Below are 17,259 nucleotides of genomic sequence, written 5' to 3' on the forward strand. Positions count from 1 at the left end.
AAAATGAAGCACACACGCGTGCAAAAGGTATTCATGCTATAAATTTTCATTCACGTCTGCCTAAAAAATTCACACACAAATGTGCACGAGAGCGTATAATAAGTGCGTATAAAAGGAGGAAGTGAAATGCCCTTTTAATGGCGACTCTCGGTTCAGATTTATTAAAAGCCGGGGAGAGAGATAGCCATTTGGAGGCGCATCTTTGTTCGCTCTTAATCATGACCGCTGTGTTGCTCTCTGACTCTCATCTCTTCCAACAAGGTCCCCCTTATACAGTCCGCCACTCGACTCGGCCAAGTTCTCTGGCGCCGAAACAATGGCATGCGTCGTCCGGAAGTTATCCCAGAGGTTTCGCACGTAAAGAAGAACTCGCGGGGACATGTTGCTCGCCTCGCTTGTCCCAGACATGCCTCGGACCGGTGATGACAATCCCCGAGGACGAGGACGACGAGGAGCAACGGGCTCGTCGTGTCAACGACCAGTATTTTGCATACAAATAACCGCAGCTGTCGCTATAGATTGCTCTCGACATCCGCCGAAGCGTGCGCGTTACCGAATTCTTCAATTTCGATCTAACGAATCGTTCATTCGAGTCGTCCTTTCAGCGACAGTGATATCGTTCGACGCGGAAAATTGGCAATAACGATTTGCTTGCTACAGCCAGGAGGACAGACAGGATTTAAATTGGAAATTATGCCGAGATATTTGCTGATTCTTACAATTTTATATTTTATTTATAAATTTGATGGACCTGAAAGGACTTTACAAAATGTCTAACAATTTATATATTACATATACATGCCAATATATCTTGTCAGTATTTTTCTTCAGAATTTGCTTTCTATACAAAATGGATCTCTCGCAATTTTCTGTAAGAATTATAAAAGTTTTGGAATCGTTAAACGAATAAGTTAAATCCTTTTTTTTTTAATAGACTTCAGAGACTGATCGATTTGTTCTTTGTCGTTCGAGAAATCTTGGTCTTAATGACTGTTATAATTCCATTCGCCTTTCAATTTCGAGAGATCCATGAAGAGAAGAAACAGAAATGACTTCTCGAAGAAAAGAAGGAGAAGACGAAAGAAAAGAATTACTTCCCTTGGGAAATCAATAGACACTATCTTTGTGAATTCTACCAAGATTCTTTTTAGAAAATTCTTTCTTCGGACAGCGCTAGAGAACGGAGATAAGAACGCTGTATAAAGCTTCACCTCACGTTCAAAAAGACATTCTCTCTCTTCCATGTTTTTCGTTCTTCCAAACCTCCTTCAGACCATGTGTGTCTTTCCGCGTTTTATTTTTCCTGGTTTTGGGCGATTATTTTACGATCTCCAAGCAGCCAAGATACTCGTACCTTCATATTCCAACTTTTCATTTGCGTCATTTGCGTGTTCATAAAGCGCATAAATAAATATTTATCGCGCTTCTTCCAGGAGGAGACAATTTTTGAAAAATATGCGCCTTGCGTGCGATAAAAAGTTTTGTCTCCTGCAATCGTATAATTCTTAATTATATGTCTTTTATAACTTTAGAGAAATATTTCACTTCTTTCGTGACATATAAAAGCGCTTTCTGCGTATCTCCCGGTTGACATTACTTTCGAGAAATCGTAAGAGCTATCTCCTCGGTGTGGAATTTTCGACGACGGAATGTCGTTAAAATGTTGGAAGCAGGTGCCGCGATTCTTTGATGATCGATCTCTGCCATTTGGAGTACTCTGTAAGCATTCAAGCAATGTAGTTTACCGGATGTAATCATTCACCGTTTCGAGCGTTGGGAAAAATAAGTAGAGGTTCCCCGTAAATCACTGTGTCGAGTATACCCTCGATACAGAGTTGTAAGAAGAGTTAACTTTCCTCTCAACATACGCGGATTCTTTCGAAATTTTGCCTTGTGCTCATCTACTTTCAAGCATCCAGTCCTCAAAACGCCGGCTAATTCAGCTGCTAAAATTCCTTCTGGCAAGTTTTTTGCAACAAAATATCGAGGGGAAATATTCTCCCTCCGAATCGTAGAATTTTATCTTTCCTCTATCCAAGACGCTTATCTCGGATGAAACACGAATTAAATTTATTGCGAATACAAGATATTTGTAAAAAATGTCGCAAGAACGAAACTTTTTTAATTCGATAAGGATGTTATAGAGTTTCGGGAATAAAGTTTATATCGCGATCAGCGTCAAAGCAGCATCGAATACCTTTCTTTTCTCGGACGGAAAACGCTTCTTAGAAAAATTTTCCGTACGCGTGTAATAATTTCCCATTTTACGCGTGGGAGCGCAAAGTTTCGTCCGGAATATTTACGAGATCTCGCCGGTGCATTAACGGTGGCGCGAAAGATAACGCGCTGTACTTCTATATTTTATCCCGTCGACCGCAGCGTTTTTACGATAACAGAGAAATATATATGCGCAAAAATTCGTTCAGATAACCGCTATTGTAAATTGCTCCACCGATCACGCCGCACACTTTTTGTGTTTTGTATACGCAATTTATATCGTTTTTTTAGAGAATTTATATTTGAGTATATATATATATATATATATATTAAAACTAAGAATCTCGAATTGAAATTTATACATTTACTTGGTACAAAAAAAAACTCAGCACACTAATCAGTTTCATAAAAATATTAATTTTCTGTGAAAGTGACAAATGATCGATTCATCTGGCGTCTAACTCTTATTAACTCGTAATATTTGAATTGAATTTATGTATCATATTCAGAGCCTTATTGATCTTTTTAATTCATTTTTAATTTAATCTTATTTTTATCTTTAATATATTTATTATATGTATTATATTTTTTGTATACTATGAAAGAAATTATCAATTTATATATTTGCACAATTATAAACGATAATGATGACGCGAATCCTCTTTTCGCAGGACGTAAAACATATTTGAAACATGTTTTATTTTTATTTTTATTAATGTCTTTATTTTAATTTGCTTTTTAGAAAGAAGCTACTTTCAATCACCTATGATAATCAGTAATCATTATTAATTATTAATATCATTATTCGGTTATAATAATTGATCATTGATTACATTTCGCGAATTTTGTTTCTTCTAACTTTGATTCTTCTACACATTTAAAACAACATTAATTTTACTTCACGTTGAGAGCAATCTTTGTCAATATTTACTATTTATCTAAAAAAGCATCCACTTTGTTATTAATTTTCTCCTTACGCCCCTCCCTCCCCAAAAAATATTTATTTAATTTACTAATGAAAGAGAGATTTCGCTATTATTCATCACCGAGTTACATCCAACGTATATAAAACATCAAACACGAAAATTAAAAATCGATTTACAATATGTAAGTAAAAAAATTAGCATATAGTTTTATTTAAAAAGCAACATAATGGCTTCCGAGTGATTGAAAACGACTTTTATTACTAAATTTAACGTAAAGAAATGAAAAAAGAAAGCTCCATTATCTCCTACACAATGCTTACCATGAAATGTTCTTTATAATCTAGCCAACATTAAAGTATAAAGTAACATCAATATTTTATCCGCCCACTTGATTATTTCTCGACAGAATGGCATATCCTGTAGAAAGTTTGTTGCAATGTTTCTTTTATATTTCTTTTATTATTTCAAAATTGAGACGATTAACTAAGCAGATCTTGAAACGTTAAGTCGCCTCAATTTTGGAGCGATAAGAGAATGAAGGGGAAGGGAAAGGAGGGAACGCGATGCTGCGGAAAATGAGAAAAGAATTGTATATCCTTGCGCCAATTGTCGCGCAAGATTCGAGAAATGCGACAAAGGCCCCGGCTATCAATCTGTTCCCGGTGATACGCGCGCGAATAAGTTTCCAAGGGAAATCCCTCGATATACGGTATGAAATCCGATTCGCATCGGCGAGTGAGGGGCAGGCAAGGGTGGAACGGGGCATTCTTCTGGAAAATTGCGGAAGATCAGGGAATATTCGCGCGCCTTCCGAGCATCGGAGAAGCGGAGTATTCCTCTTCCGTAACTACGCGAGAGCGAAAAGTTAGATTCGCGAGCGAAGCTAACGCGGAAGGAAGCTATTTAGAGATATCGCGTGGGTGGTGGGAGGTGATGAGAGGGGCGGGGGGTCCTCTTCTCTTTCTCACCTGACTCCTTCCCGGTCTTATGCTCCTGGCATTGTCTCGACATCTCGAATCGCGATGCGCCGCGAGTGCTTGTCGCATTTTCTCGCTTTAATCCAGCCTTTGTCAACCGTACCTTCCCTCGAATTTCCCGAAAATGCGCGTGCGTTTCATTCGCTTTTGTTTCTCTTCGGCGCGGCTGTAAAATAAATCGTATAAATTTTAATTCCATTAGGTAGATTTTGATTGCGTATGCTAATTGCATTAAAATGTATGCAATCCAGGAATCCTCACATAGGATTATTATCGACTGCTATGGCGAGAGAGGAGAAGGGGGAGAGGGACCCGCACCGAGGGGAACTGAATTCGTAACGAGATTGTTCATTAACATGTACGATATAAAACTAGACGCGCGGAAGCACTATTAACGACGCATGCGTCCTCGTATATAACCCACGACGACGTAGGGTAGGGTAGAGGTGGTAGGGTTCACGGGGACGGAAATCGCGGTGACCGCAAATTGGATTATTGGACTTTCGTGCGACGTGCTCTGATAAAAACGGTCCGAAACCGTGTCTCGAAGGGCCTAGAGGAGGATTATCGACAACCGCGCTCGGTCGTTGACACGTGTGGCAAAGGAAGCAAAGGGGTAACAAGATGCGAGTTTCTTTTCTCTCTCTCTCTCTCTCTCTCTCTCTTTTTATTTTTTCCTTTTCCCCCTCTCCCTTTTCCGCCCTTGCGACGGAAACAACGACGATGGCGCAATTTCACGCTGTAAAGCTGTAACTTTAAGAGCAACTTTTTCGTTAGACGAACCAGACGTAGTAACGAAATTACTGGATGAACTCGTTGAAAAATTTGCGACGCGAGACGTGACGGGTCGCACCAATTCAAGTTGAAAGACTAAAGTTGCGAAACTTACAGTGAAACACACTGCGTGTACTGCGTGAGACGAATTTTTATGTCCACGATTTCGTCAGCTACTAGATTCTCTCCTATTTATGTATTTATTTTTATTTATTTTATTAATTTGTTTCATCAAAAGTATTTTGATGTTTGATTGCATGGAATATAAAAAATTGAATGTAAAAATATCGTTTCTAAAACAAAACGATATTCATATAGCTAATTTTCGAGGCAACAATGTATAATTATATTAGATGTGAGAAAGAAACGTTTTCTACGTGTTTCTTGGAGTAAAAAGCCAACGAGAAGTAATTTCACTTAAATTGTAGAAGATTGAAAAATTAAAATTAAAATAAGAAAATAAACTAAAATAATAAGATAAAAATTAAAATTAAAATTGAAATAAAAAATTAAAATATTTTCAGCTATACTAGAATATATAGTTAAAATATTTCCTGCTTCAATTTCTCACAATTGTTCTGCTGACTTTAAAATAATCGCTAGTATTTCGCAAAAGCTGCAATATATTTTCGTAAAAAGATCATGTTAATGATATATAATGCTTGATTATTGAAAGAACTTTTATGAAAGTTCAGAAGCGATGCTTCTAAATCGCTATATTTCGTATGCAATAAACCTACAATATTCGCATCGAAACCTGTTGTTACTCAATTTAATTATCGAGGCTTGCACAGAGAGAGATACACAATCCGATATCATCGCGCGTTTTCGTTTTTGAGGAAAAAAATTATTACTCCAATTTACGAAGATATTATAACAGTTTCAATTCCCTGTTCGCAGATGCATATTTACCCCACCTATTATAATGCAAACACAACCCGAGGAAGCGCCAAGTCCCGCGTAACTTTGCGCCGTGTCGGTTCTCGTTTTTCATTTCGTGTTTTAACGGGACGGGAGGCGCAACATTGGCACGCGGGAAACATTGTAATCGCACGAAACAGGCACTCGCGTAATTAATTTAGTTACGACATCGCCGCCGGCGGCTCGGAATTAATAATCGACAAATGGCGCACGGCGCCGCGATAAGAGCGTTAAAAACTCCATTTATCAGGCACAATCGTTCGAACGCGCGACACGACGATTGTTAAACGTTGAACGATTTCGCGCAAAACAACGCCCGTTTTTTCACATTTCGCTATCCATATCGCTACGATATGAATTTGCGATTTTTTCGAATCGAAAAAATTAAAAATACAATAAAAATACATATTTCTGGTAAAGAGGAAAAAAAGAGAGGAAAAATTCAACACCGAGATTTATGCCTCGATGAGAATTTAAGTGGTGTGCGAAATTGTTCTTTATACGCGTGAATAAATATGTAATATCGTTTTTCTGACCATTTTCTCTCTCTCTCTCTCTCTCTCTCCCTCTCTCTCTCTCTCTCTCTCTTTCCTTCCTTTCTGGCATCGCTCGAACGGATACGACGGCAAACTCACGTTAATTGAATTTCGCAGCTCCTAATAAGAAGCCCAAATACATTAGCATCAAATCTCGGCGTTACGTGGTCGAGGAAATAATTTGTGCGATTCCATTTCTCTCTTCCAACCGATCGATCTGACAGGGCATTCTAGCAGAAGGAGATATTAGTGATCCATGCGTGAACACTTGGGACGTGATATTCTCGTATATCTCTTGGATGGTCTTCATCTTTTCGTTCCTTTATATTGTTATACATATTTACATGTATATATTACTATATAAATTTACACAGTCGTCTCACGAATCGATTTTCTTTGAAATTGTTCTTTTTTTATTTAGCACACATATACAGGGTGTGGTGGTAACTTTGTTCACCTGGAATACTTGTGTTATTTTTAAAGATGAAAAAATTGTAATTATGAGTTATACGACATCTAGAGAGCCATAACATAATAATATTTTTTCCGTAAGTGGAAACGCCTCTGAGACTTCAAGATTACCTTCATTTTTTTAAATGGAGTTATCTTAATTTTTTTTACGTGAATCGATTCTTCACAATATTCGGTACAAAAAATTATAAAATATATAGGATAGCCAAAAGTTGAATATTATTTACGAAATATTTTATATTTTAATTTTACAAAAACTATGAAATATTTCATAAAATATTCATTTGTCAATTATCTCGATACTTTAATGTACAAAATAATGAAAGAAATCAATTAACATAAGAAAAAACATATTTGTTTTCGAGAAAAAATTCAGATGAACAAATTTATTTTTTTCTCTTCATCCTGCATATTCCGAATTGAAATTTTGAAACGAGATTGTCTCGGCTCGATTTTTCGCCATTTGATTTGATTATTGCTCCACATAAAGGCTCGGAATGGAATTATATTTTCGAGATACAAACAGCAAGTTCGAAAACGCGCACAGAGAGAGAGAGAGAGAAACCAAATTAATTGGCGAAATAAAAGTAAAAAAACGAGTTTTGCGCGTCGCGGACCACATCTGAGGTCTATAAGGTTAACCGTTATATAGCGCATCGTTGTTATCGCTTTCCGATAACGGCTCGTCGTCGGGTATTACTCAACATCAACAATTCAATCCATATCTCTCGCGGGGAATGGACGCTGACCATTTGTGCATAGCCGCGTGTCTTTTGGGAAATACGTTGCTGTAAACTAGCATTGTGTATATGTATATATATATATAGATATATATCTCCACCGACCATCGAAATACAGCTTTGGATGTTTTGAATAAATCATTTTCGTTATCGCCTCTCGTTCGTTCTGCGATGCTTTCCTATATGACCTCTGACATATATTCGTTGTTGCGCGCGCAAACGTTTGACAGACTTCGTTATACGGTGGTACGATTATTCGGAAAGTTTGAAAATTCCCGATTTCCCAAGAATTTCAGACTTTATCATTCACGAAATTTTATAGGAACTCTAGACACACAAGTGGAAAACTTGTCAGTGTCAGATTTTTCACTCGCGTAAACATCTGGCAAACATTATATAGAATATAAATTGGAAATTTATTAAATACAAAAATTATTTATCCACATAAATTACGTACATTCGTGTTGGTCAGGTAATATTTAATTAATAAGAATGCGGTTAAATATCAACGAGACCGAAACAGGCTCGCTACTTGACATTTCTCTGGTGAATTTGACCGATCATTATACGTCTCTTTCATGGATCATATTTTTTCCGTCTAACAATAAGTTGCACGGACGATTTTGTTTCGAGATATCGATAGGATTTTTATACGAGCGGGTAGATTGCCTTTTCGGATAATAATTACCGTCTGGCACCAAGTTTATCGCACCGCTGCGAGGGTAATTTCCCCCGAGGATGCAAACAGCCGCGCTGTAAATTTGGTTATACGTGAATACACCCAAACACGTGAAATATCTTCGAGCCGAAACCAAAACCGGATTTCACGTGCGCGTCTACGAAGTTGGAATTACTTTCGCCTGTTTCACTTTAACAATAATTAATTTATAAGCTTTCCAGATAATGATGTTCGAAATTGATCCACTAATAAATCCTGCAAAATTTTACGAAATTTTTCAAACATATAACATGTACATTTTTGATCGATTTCTCGCAATAACTCTTGTGTTCTTGAATTTCAAATTTTCATGGTCGATTTCGGGATGATCTCCCTCAGCGAAAATGTCGAGAGAGCGCATTATTTTTTGCATTATATATACAGGGTGTATTTGAAATGATGCACTAAACTTTAGGAGCGTATTCTAGAGGTCAAAATAAGACTTTTTTTTCTTATGAACATGCGTCCGCAAATGAACCCCCCTCCGAGCTAAAATTCGAAAATGTGTGAAATTGACTAAACACCCGCAACGCAAATTTATTTATCTCTCAAGAGAGGGTGATAGGTAACGTTAAAACCAAGGTCAAATAATAAGGCAATCCATAAATAAATTTTTTTTTAATTTTTTCCCCCAAACTTTAGGGGCCTCTAGCTCGGAGGGGGGTTCATTTGCGGACCCATGTTCATAGGAAAAAAAAGTCTTATTTTGACCTCTAGAATACGCTCCTAAAGTTTAGTGCATCATTTCAGATACACCCTGTATATATCTTCAAATAACTTGAAGACTAACTAAGCTTCAAATTAAAATTCTATTAAAGTTAAAACTTTGCCTGAAATTAAACACAAGCGTAGTTTTGTTAATCTTTTAATTTTAGTTTAGTTTGCTTTGTGAACTTCCTTTCAACTTTTTCGTTTGTAACTCGCGGAAATTATCGAAGTCTCGGTATTTTCACTAGGAAAAATCAACTCAAAATTGATTAAAATATGTATTATTAAAAGGACATCAGATAATTTTGCTCATCCCTATGATATTTCTGTAGACTTTCTTCTTTCATTTATTCTTTCCTATTTTTCTATAATACTTGAAACATTTATTCGTGATTCATTCGCAATAGATAATTTGATCATGGGCACTAATCATTATAATACAATAATTATTACGATATTCTCAATAACTTGTGAAACATTATGTAAACGTTAGCGTCATAAGCTTGTATCCTTCGTAAATATTCTATTCTTTCAGCAAATATATCTTCAATTTTTTTTAAATTGACAAGTCATGGATTTACCCTCGTTGGTCTCTTCTTATAAATATCGGAGATGTAATAAAGGATCTTCTCACCCTTACTATGCTCTTCCAATAAAGGCGACAAATCGTATTCGTGATTTTCAGATTCGGGACGAGTATCACTCGACAATCTCGAAGCGAATGTTCACATCGTCATTGTCTGAGCGACGCTTATCGTCGTCCTAATATCGGCAATCATCATCTCGATGTCCTCCGGATCGTCGAAGCAATTCGGCACGATCTTGGACTTAACGTTAATATCGCTAGCCAGTAATATTATGCGATCGCGGTTGTCCAGTTTCAATAGCGGGATTATAATGCAGCCATGGCCGACGTATTTCCTCCGTGCTTTTGACGGCACTCGAGTATTCAGATTCACCAGAGACGGTTTAATCAGATTTCCTTGAAACGCACCGTCGACGGACAGCAACCCAATGTCCGGTAGACTGGTTATATTTTCCCGAATGCTTACTGTTAGTGTTTGGTCGAAACTGAAAGCTTCCAAGGCGTCTAGCAGCGTCAACGATCTCGCTCGGTCACATACGGATAGGTGGAGTTGAAACGTTCAAATGCTTGAAAAGTCACTGACGTGGACATGGGTCCCTCGGTTGTTACAGATGATATCTTATCGTCGCCTTGGGATATCCATCCCTTCTATCTTTTCCAGCTTCTTGAAATAAGACAAGATGGCAATAACGAAAGGTATGGTTTTTTTATGTTAAATCGAAACTCTTTAGAAAAAAAAATTATTATGATACATGTGCTTAAATAAATATTAATTAATAAATGAATCAACAGTTTTAAAAGCATAAACATAATTAGTTTTATAATTGAAGTCGCACATCTCTTCTTGTGCGAAGCAATTTATCTAGCTTTGAAAAAATAGAAGAAATCGTAGGTTAAAAAGATGTGCGAGAGAATTTTTGTTTTTGTTAGATAATTTTACGATTAAAAATTCATTAATTATATAAGTTTCATTGTTCGTTTCTGTATAATGTAAAATAGAAAACACATGACAGAAATTACATATTTTTTAATGAAATTTTATTAAAAATTTTGAATGCAGGAAAATTATAAAAATTAAAAATGTTAATTTAAAAGTAAAATTATAAGTTACGAATAAAAATTACAAATATAAAAATGTGCAAAAGTGAATATCAAAATGCGAAAAAGTACGATTAAAAAAAGTTTACTCTTTACTACGAGTCGAAACGTTGTCGTCTGTACATTAGCCAAACAAACGGTTCGTTTAAGGGATTATTTAGTGGTTCCGAGACACCTTGTATACACGACTTTATAGCGTAGTTTTAAGCTCCACCCGTTTTACATGGATACGTTTAACCCTATGTGTAGCCCGCGTCGTGTAAACAGCTTTTAGGAAGGTAACGCGTCACTCGTATCGCCGCAATATCCCATGCTTTCGCAGCGCGAAACTTTTTTAAATGGGGTGTAAATCTCGCGCTTTGTACGACATCCATAATATACAAAAACGAATGAAACGACAACACACGAGCGGAATACATTTTCTTTCAATTATTTCTTTCAATATATTTTTATAGAAATTTTTCGTCAAATATGTCCTTTGTTAGGAAATTTTCGATAAAAAAATTCGATGATATATAACTGTAAATATAAATATATATTTTAATATATATTTTAATATTAAAAATATATTTAATATATATCGCACACAAAATATATTATTAATAGCATGTATCATTCGTCTTCATCAAAGTTAATGAAAGTATCTTTAACGAAAAATGATGCACATATTAAAAATATTCTAATCTAATTAAAAAATTGAAATTATTAAAACTTAATGTCGACAATTGAGAAAAGAGCATCCTCAACAAAAGATAATTAATAAAATAATTGTTTGATTGTAATTAATATCAAAATTACAATTATTAAAAGAAAGTCGATGTATCGAAAATGAAGAACTCGAAACGAAAAATAAATATATTTCGACACTTTCCGCCGTGGAAAGAAATGACCTCAAATTGGTCAAAGAATCTGTGAGATGAAAAGTGGCTCGCTACGGTCCAGGGTACCGTGTATAGAGAAGAGTTATTAACTCTCAGGGAGAGAAGAGCAAAGACAGAGAGAGAGGGAGAAAGAAAGAGATAGATAGAGAGTGACTATATTCGCTTTGCTACGCATTTCGCTATCGTAGAGAATTTAATAAGCCGCCTGCTTCCATTGCATCCGCGACAGAATGTATTCGATCCTCGAAACAGCACTTTTTGGCAAATTATAAGCCGTGGCGTATAAACGATCTACAATATTATCCACGCTCATAAAGGAGAGATATTATAACGACTACAAGATCAAAGTTAATGAAAGTACCTTTAACGAAAAATGATGCACATATTAAAAATATTCTAGTCTAATTAAAAAATTGAAATGATTAAAACTTAATGTCGACAATTGAGAAAAGAGCATCCTTAACAAAAGATAATTAATAAAATTATAACGACTACAAGATGTTGATATTTCGCGAGCACGTAAATTTTATATATTAGTATAGTATAACACAATTATTTTTTTAAATAATTATAATTTAATATCGATTGTATTAAAAGAGATCGATTTGCGCATATATTCAACAAACAGATTAGTAAAAAAATACCATTTTCTTGTCAACCTCATAAATTCTCTAAAATATTTTACGCGTCCTTTTACGTAGCGTTCATAAAATTTATGTTTGCATTCATATTCATTACATCGTAATGGTCCCGTTTCAAAGGGTTGAAAGGGCCTCGTTTCTAGCAAACGCGTTTATACTCCGAAACACACAGCGTATATTAATTACCTGTTAAAAAATGACTACCGTGCAAGAGAAATGTTCCTTTAACGTGTATCTCTGTGGCTGTGTTACTCTATGAAACTACGTTCGCAATATTTTATATCATTGAATTTCGTAGAATAATAATCAAAAAATGTAAAATGATGTAACATGTAAAAAAAGATCTCACACACATGAAAGTAATACGAAAAAACACTCTTGTTCCTCTCCTTTTCTCTCTTTCTCTCTCTCACGCTCTCTAATTTATCTTGTTTCTAACAAACACATTTATTCTCACATAGCGCATTATTCGCTATACTAATTATTTCGACATTGTTTGCAATCGGAGAATACCATGTTGTGCAATGTGTGTTAATTAATTGTAGCAGGGTTTGATCGGGTTTGACCAAACAGACCCGGTTGTTTGCGATCGAAACGCAATAACGCACCCGCGAAACCATATTTCAAAAGGCGATACTCTTTCTGCGTAAGATCTGATATCCATTTACGGATTGTTGGCATAAATAAAATTATTCATCGTGATATTTCGAAATTTATATTTGCCGAATTATACGTCATAGAAAATGTTCCCAGATATATTTGAAAATAATTTTGGAAAGAGTCGAGACTCAATATTTTATCGATTCTAAAAACTCTACGTGACATCTAGTTCATTGCGACCCCATTCATTTTGAATATGTATATGAAATGTACGAAGATTATATCGAATAAAATGAAAAAAATTGTAATAAAATAATTTCATAAAATAAAATGAAATAAAGTAATTTGAAATTGTAAGTGTCAAATAAAATAAAATGAAATAAAATAATTTGATATTTCTTGGATAAGATTAAAGATTTCATTCACCATATTTATGACGCATCTAAAATGCAAATTTACAAAATTACTTGTTCAAATATTCGTTCAATGCTCGTTGTACATTCGTATCGTCTTATGTTTATCGATTTATCGCGAGGACAATTTCGTGCGCGTCCTTTTAGTATATATTGATTATACCGTTAAGAGTAATTAATGTTAATTGAACGGAGAGAGAGAGGGAGATGCGGGGGGATCATCCCAGTTATCCAGTCTGAACGAACGATCGTTTAACAGCCAATTAAATCTCTCACTAGGTTCTGCCAACGGGATCGCTGTTGTTTGCCATTGTCTCGCGATTATCAATTATTCCACAACCATATCCAGTGATCAAATTGGGCGAAGTCGGGTGAGTGTGACTAAAAAGTTATTATAAACAAATTATAAGCAAACATGTGAGATCATTGTAAGGAATATATTCTTTATCTTATTGATCTCAATAATTCTTTTTTCTCAATGTGAAAAATATATTTCTTTCCTTTTTTATTCTTTGGTTTATTTTTATTGATTATATTTTTCAGAGAATTAAGATTAAAAGAAAAATTTAAAAATTCTCTGTGTTCTGTGATTATTTTTTAAAATCATTATACATAAATTCGTCCTTATAATCAATAATTAAAAAAGATAACTTTACGATTCGACTAGATATATCTCGAAATGATAAAATTATATTATTATATTATGAAAAAAGGATAACGTTTGTATTTCCTTCCATACAGCTGAGAAAAGTGCGATAAAATATTTGACGCGTGGAATCAAGTTCCTACTTGAAAAATCAAACTCTTACTTTTTGAATTAAAACATTTTAAAAATGCAAATTTTCTTTATTATCGATAATCTTATTTTTCTCAAAAGAATATAGTATTTCTTTTTTTTTTATTCTTTGGCTGCTTTTTATTAAATTTTTTTTCAGAAAATTTAAAATTAAACTAAGAATTTTCTTTCTGTCTCTCTCTCTCTCTCTCTCTCTCTCTCTCTCTCTTGATTACTAATTTATAATTAGAAAAAAAAATAACTTTATTGTCCAACTATAGATATATCTTAGTCTTAAAGTAATGTTATTTTATGAAGGTTAAAATTTTTATTTAGGAAGTTATAAAAGTAAAATATTTGACGCGTGGGAGATGAAATTCTTATTTGAACAATCAAACATCAATTATTTAAAAAAATGTACATTTTCTTTTTTGTTGAGACGAATGTATACACCGAACTTTCTACTCATGCTAATCGCGAGTCATCGCGGAGTCTTTTGAATCCGTCAAGGAAGAAAATTCTCGCTGCGCTGAACGTATTTTCATCAAAGCGCTTGTTTCCGATGAAATCCCCGCGCTTTCTTCACCGCGCGAGTTTTATCTAGCACACAAAAGCATCTTCTTCTCTTATCTCTCCGTATTTTCTCCATTCCGTCGAATACCTACCTCCTTTTGTCGTTGCTCGCGCTCGATTCCACCTTCCGGCTCCTCTTTTGTTCCTTTTTTGCTTCTTTTATCGTCGCGATATAAATCGATTCGATTTCACGATTGGAACGCATAAGAACGTGTACGAAGATGTGAATTTCGCGAGGCTGCGACGATTCGCGCACGCGTGTCAAGCAGTCGTGAGGTAAAAGCTTCAATCTGGAATATACATGTACCTGTTGAGCTCATTAACAGAGCGAATTTACGTCTACTCGTCAACCGTATTTTTCCGCCGTAAATCTTCACCGGGGATCGAATATCACGGTGAGAAACGGAAATTACAGTCCTCGAAATTGCAACGAGCAACGACAACTTGCGCCTCTCGACAATATTCGTCGAGGAAAAGATTGACTTGGGATTAAAAATGGGGTGCGAAGAATTGAAAAGTAATCTAGAGACAGAATAGACGAATAAATAGCAGTTAACGAAATTCGATGAAAAAAGCATGATCTCGTTAAAGCGGAAAAATACCTCATTACAGACCCGATGTAGCTCTTTCGATCTAATTAACACGCGACGCGTGAAAACTCCATATGAGAGCCCTCGTTTCGAGCAAAATATCGCGTTGCACCGCGTGAATCAGTTGAAATATGCGCATCGACGCGTGAGACGAGTATTCGCGTTTTGATCAACCAGAAATTAGAATTTTAATTTCCGTGACGCGCATCGCCGATATATCCGCGGTGTCACACATCGATCGTGCTTCTCTTGTACTATGGATTTCTCGAAAGAGAGAGGAAACTGTAGAGAGATGTGTATGACCTGCAAGAGAGAAGCAGGTATATATTTATTAAATAATAAACTTTTGAATTATCTTTAACTAAACTTTTTTCATGCAAAATTATAGCGAAATATCTTGTATGCGATACTAAGAAAAAGTTGATTTCGAAAACTGATACACAATATTAAAATACTGCCTCGATGATCCCTCGACTCTGCGCGTCATTTATTCATCGAGAGCGTCGAGAGCGGGTCAAATTATGAGCGCGGGATGGACGTTTATTTTAAGGGCGCTCGATCGATGCGATCAGGATGGAAAGAACCGATGTCGAAATCGAGCCGACGTTTCCACTGACTCGTGCAAATCAACGATTGAATTATTCGCCGTTGGCGGTGCCGTTGCCCTGCTCAGAACGTCATTCGTACCCTTGTTTTACTTTCCGTTCGATCGCATCGCAGATCGATAAGTCGATAATTCTATCCACCGATCAGTTTATGATACACGGAATATGATATAACCATCAATGTGACATGCGTTTTATACAGAATTTACGAGGCACATGTTCAGAAAAAAATTCGATATCGTCGATATAGATTAATTTTCTGGTTTTTATCGAGATATTAATCCACGTAACTTGATGAAATAACCGATCGTAATAAAATGACACTAATTTGAAACAAAAAAAAAATACGGGAACGGTAGAACACAATTCAGTCGAGTACTGCTGGTTTATTAAACATCCGAATCGATGTTTGAGCTCTTGCCCTAGCGTCGAACTAAACAATAAATTCGCAACAAACTGTCGTTACGTTTTGCGAGAGATAAACAAGTCAGCACATTGTACACTAGAGAAATCACGAAAGAAAACAAAGCGGTAACGTTAGAGCTTGAATCAACGACGGAAATCCCTATTTATAGCGAGCCGAGGGGTAAATCGCTGAGGGCATTGCGGTGTACAGATTTGAGGCATTACTGGGCATTGCTTGGGCATTACTTGGGCATTATTAGGTTTTATTGAAGTATTAATGCGTATTATGGACGTTATTAAAGTATTATTAAGTCTTTTTTTCCAAATAATAATTTTAAATTTATTAAAATTTAAATTATTTTTTAAACATTTAGCAGTAATGCCCAGGAATTGGGCATTAGTAGGCATTAGTGTACATAATTTTGATCAGCGGTTTACCCCTCGTAGCGAGCATTCTGCACACACGTCCGCCGGATATCCCTCGCAAAAGGCTCGCAACGGGACGTGTCATAAAACACGCGGTTGATTCTCGGGATGGATGCAAAATCGATGGCTGTCTATCCTATTGCATCGTATGGCAAGAACAGACGGCTCTTTCACGAGATCATCGCGAATCTTAATTTTTTTTCTCCTTATTTAGTTCAGAGGCGTCTCTCAATGAGAAGCAGAACTGGGTTGAATCATTTTGTGGTACATTAAAAAGAAGGGAAATTTAAAAATCAGAATTAATAAATTAAAACTTAAAGCTACAAATTTAAAAATTAAAAAGTTTGAAATTATTAGTATTTTACATTTATTTGTCCAGTTATTAATTTTCATTCCGTTCAAGAAAATGTACTAAATGTTCAAGAAAATATATGAAAGGTGTGTTTTCGTTAAAAGACAATTTTCTAAAAAGACAATTATACATACTTACATGGATATAGTTGGATGCCAAACGCAAAATCTCGGACGATTTGAATTAAATAATCAATTGTCGTATTTTTCTATTTTATTTTACCTGTTCTCTTTCGCGACATAAAAAGCAATGCTAAATTGGAACACGTTCGATAGCTCGGCATAATTAAAATGCAACTAAAGCCGATTTCCGTTACAGCATTCAAT

At 35.5% G+C, this 17,259-nt stretch overlaps 1 protein-coding gene across 9 annotated transcripts in view; it reads left to right on the top strand.

Moving 5' to 3' along the window:
* The window catches only part of Tpst (tyrosylprotein sulfotransferase), a 375,255-nt gene that overhangs the window by 153,965 nt on the left and 204,031 nt on the right, over positions 1-17,259 (top strand). For 4 of the 9 annotated variants that reach the window (XM_083078149.1, XM_083078164.1, XM_083078151.1 and 1 more), the window contains exon 2: positions 13,487-13,578. The exons of the other annotated variants lie outside the window; for them this stretch is intronic. The gene's annotated coding sequence lies outside the window, so the exon portion shown is untranslated. The remainder of the gene's footprint in view (positions 1-13,486; positions 13,579-17,259) is intronic. 9 annotated transcript variants of the gene reach the window in all.

Source organism: Camponotus vicinus, unplaced genomic scaffold, assembly GCF_025532165.1.
Source record: "Camponotus vicinus isolate PSW18456_S1 unplaced genomic scaffold, iyCamVici1.0 SCAF_1, whole genome shotgun sequence".
Taxonomy (NCBI): Eukaryota; Metazoa; Arthropoda; class Insecta; order Hymenoptera; family Formicidae; genus Camponotus; species Camponotus vicinus.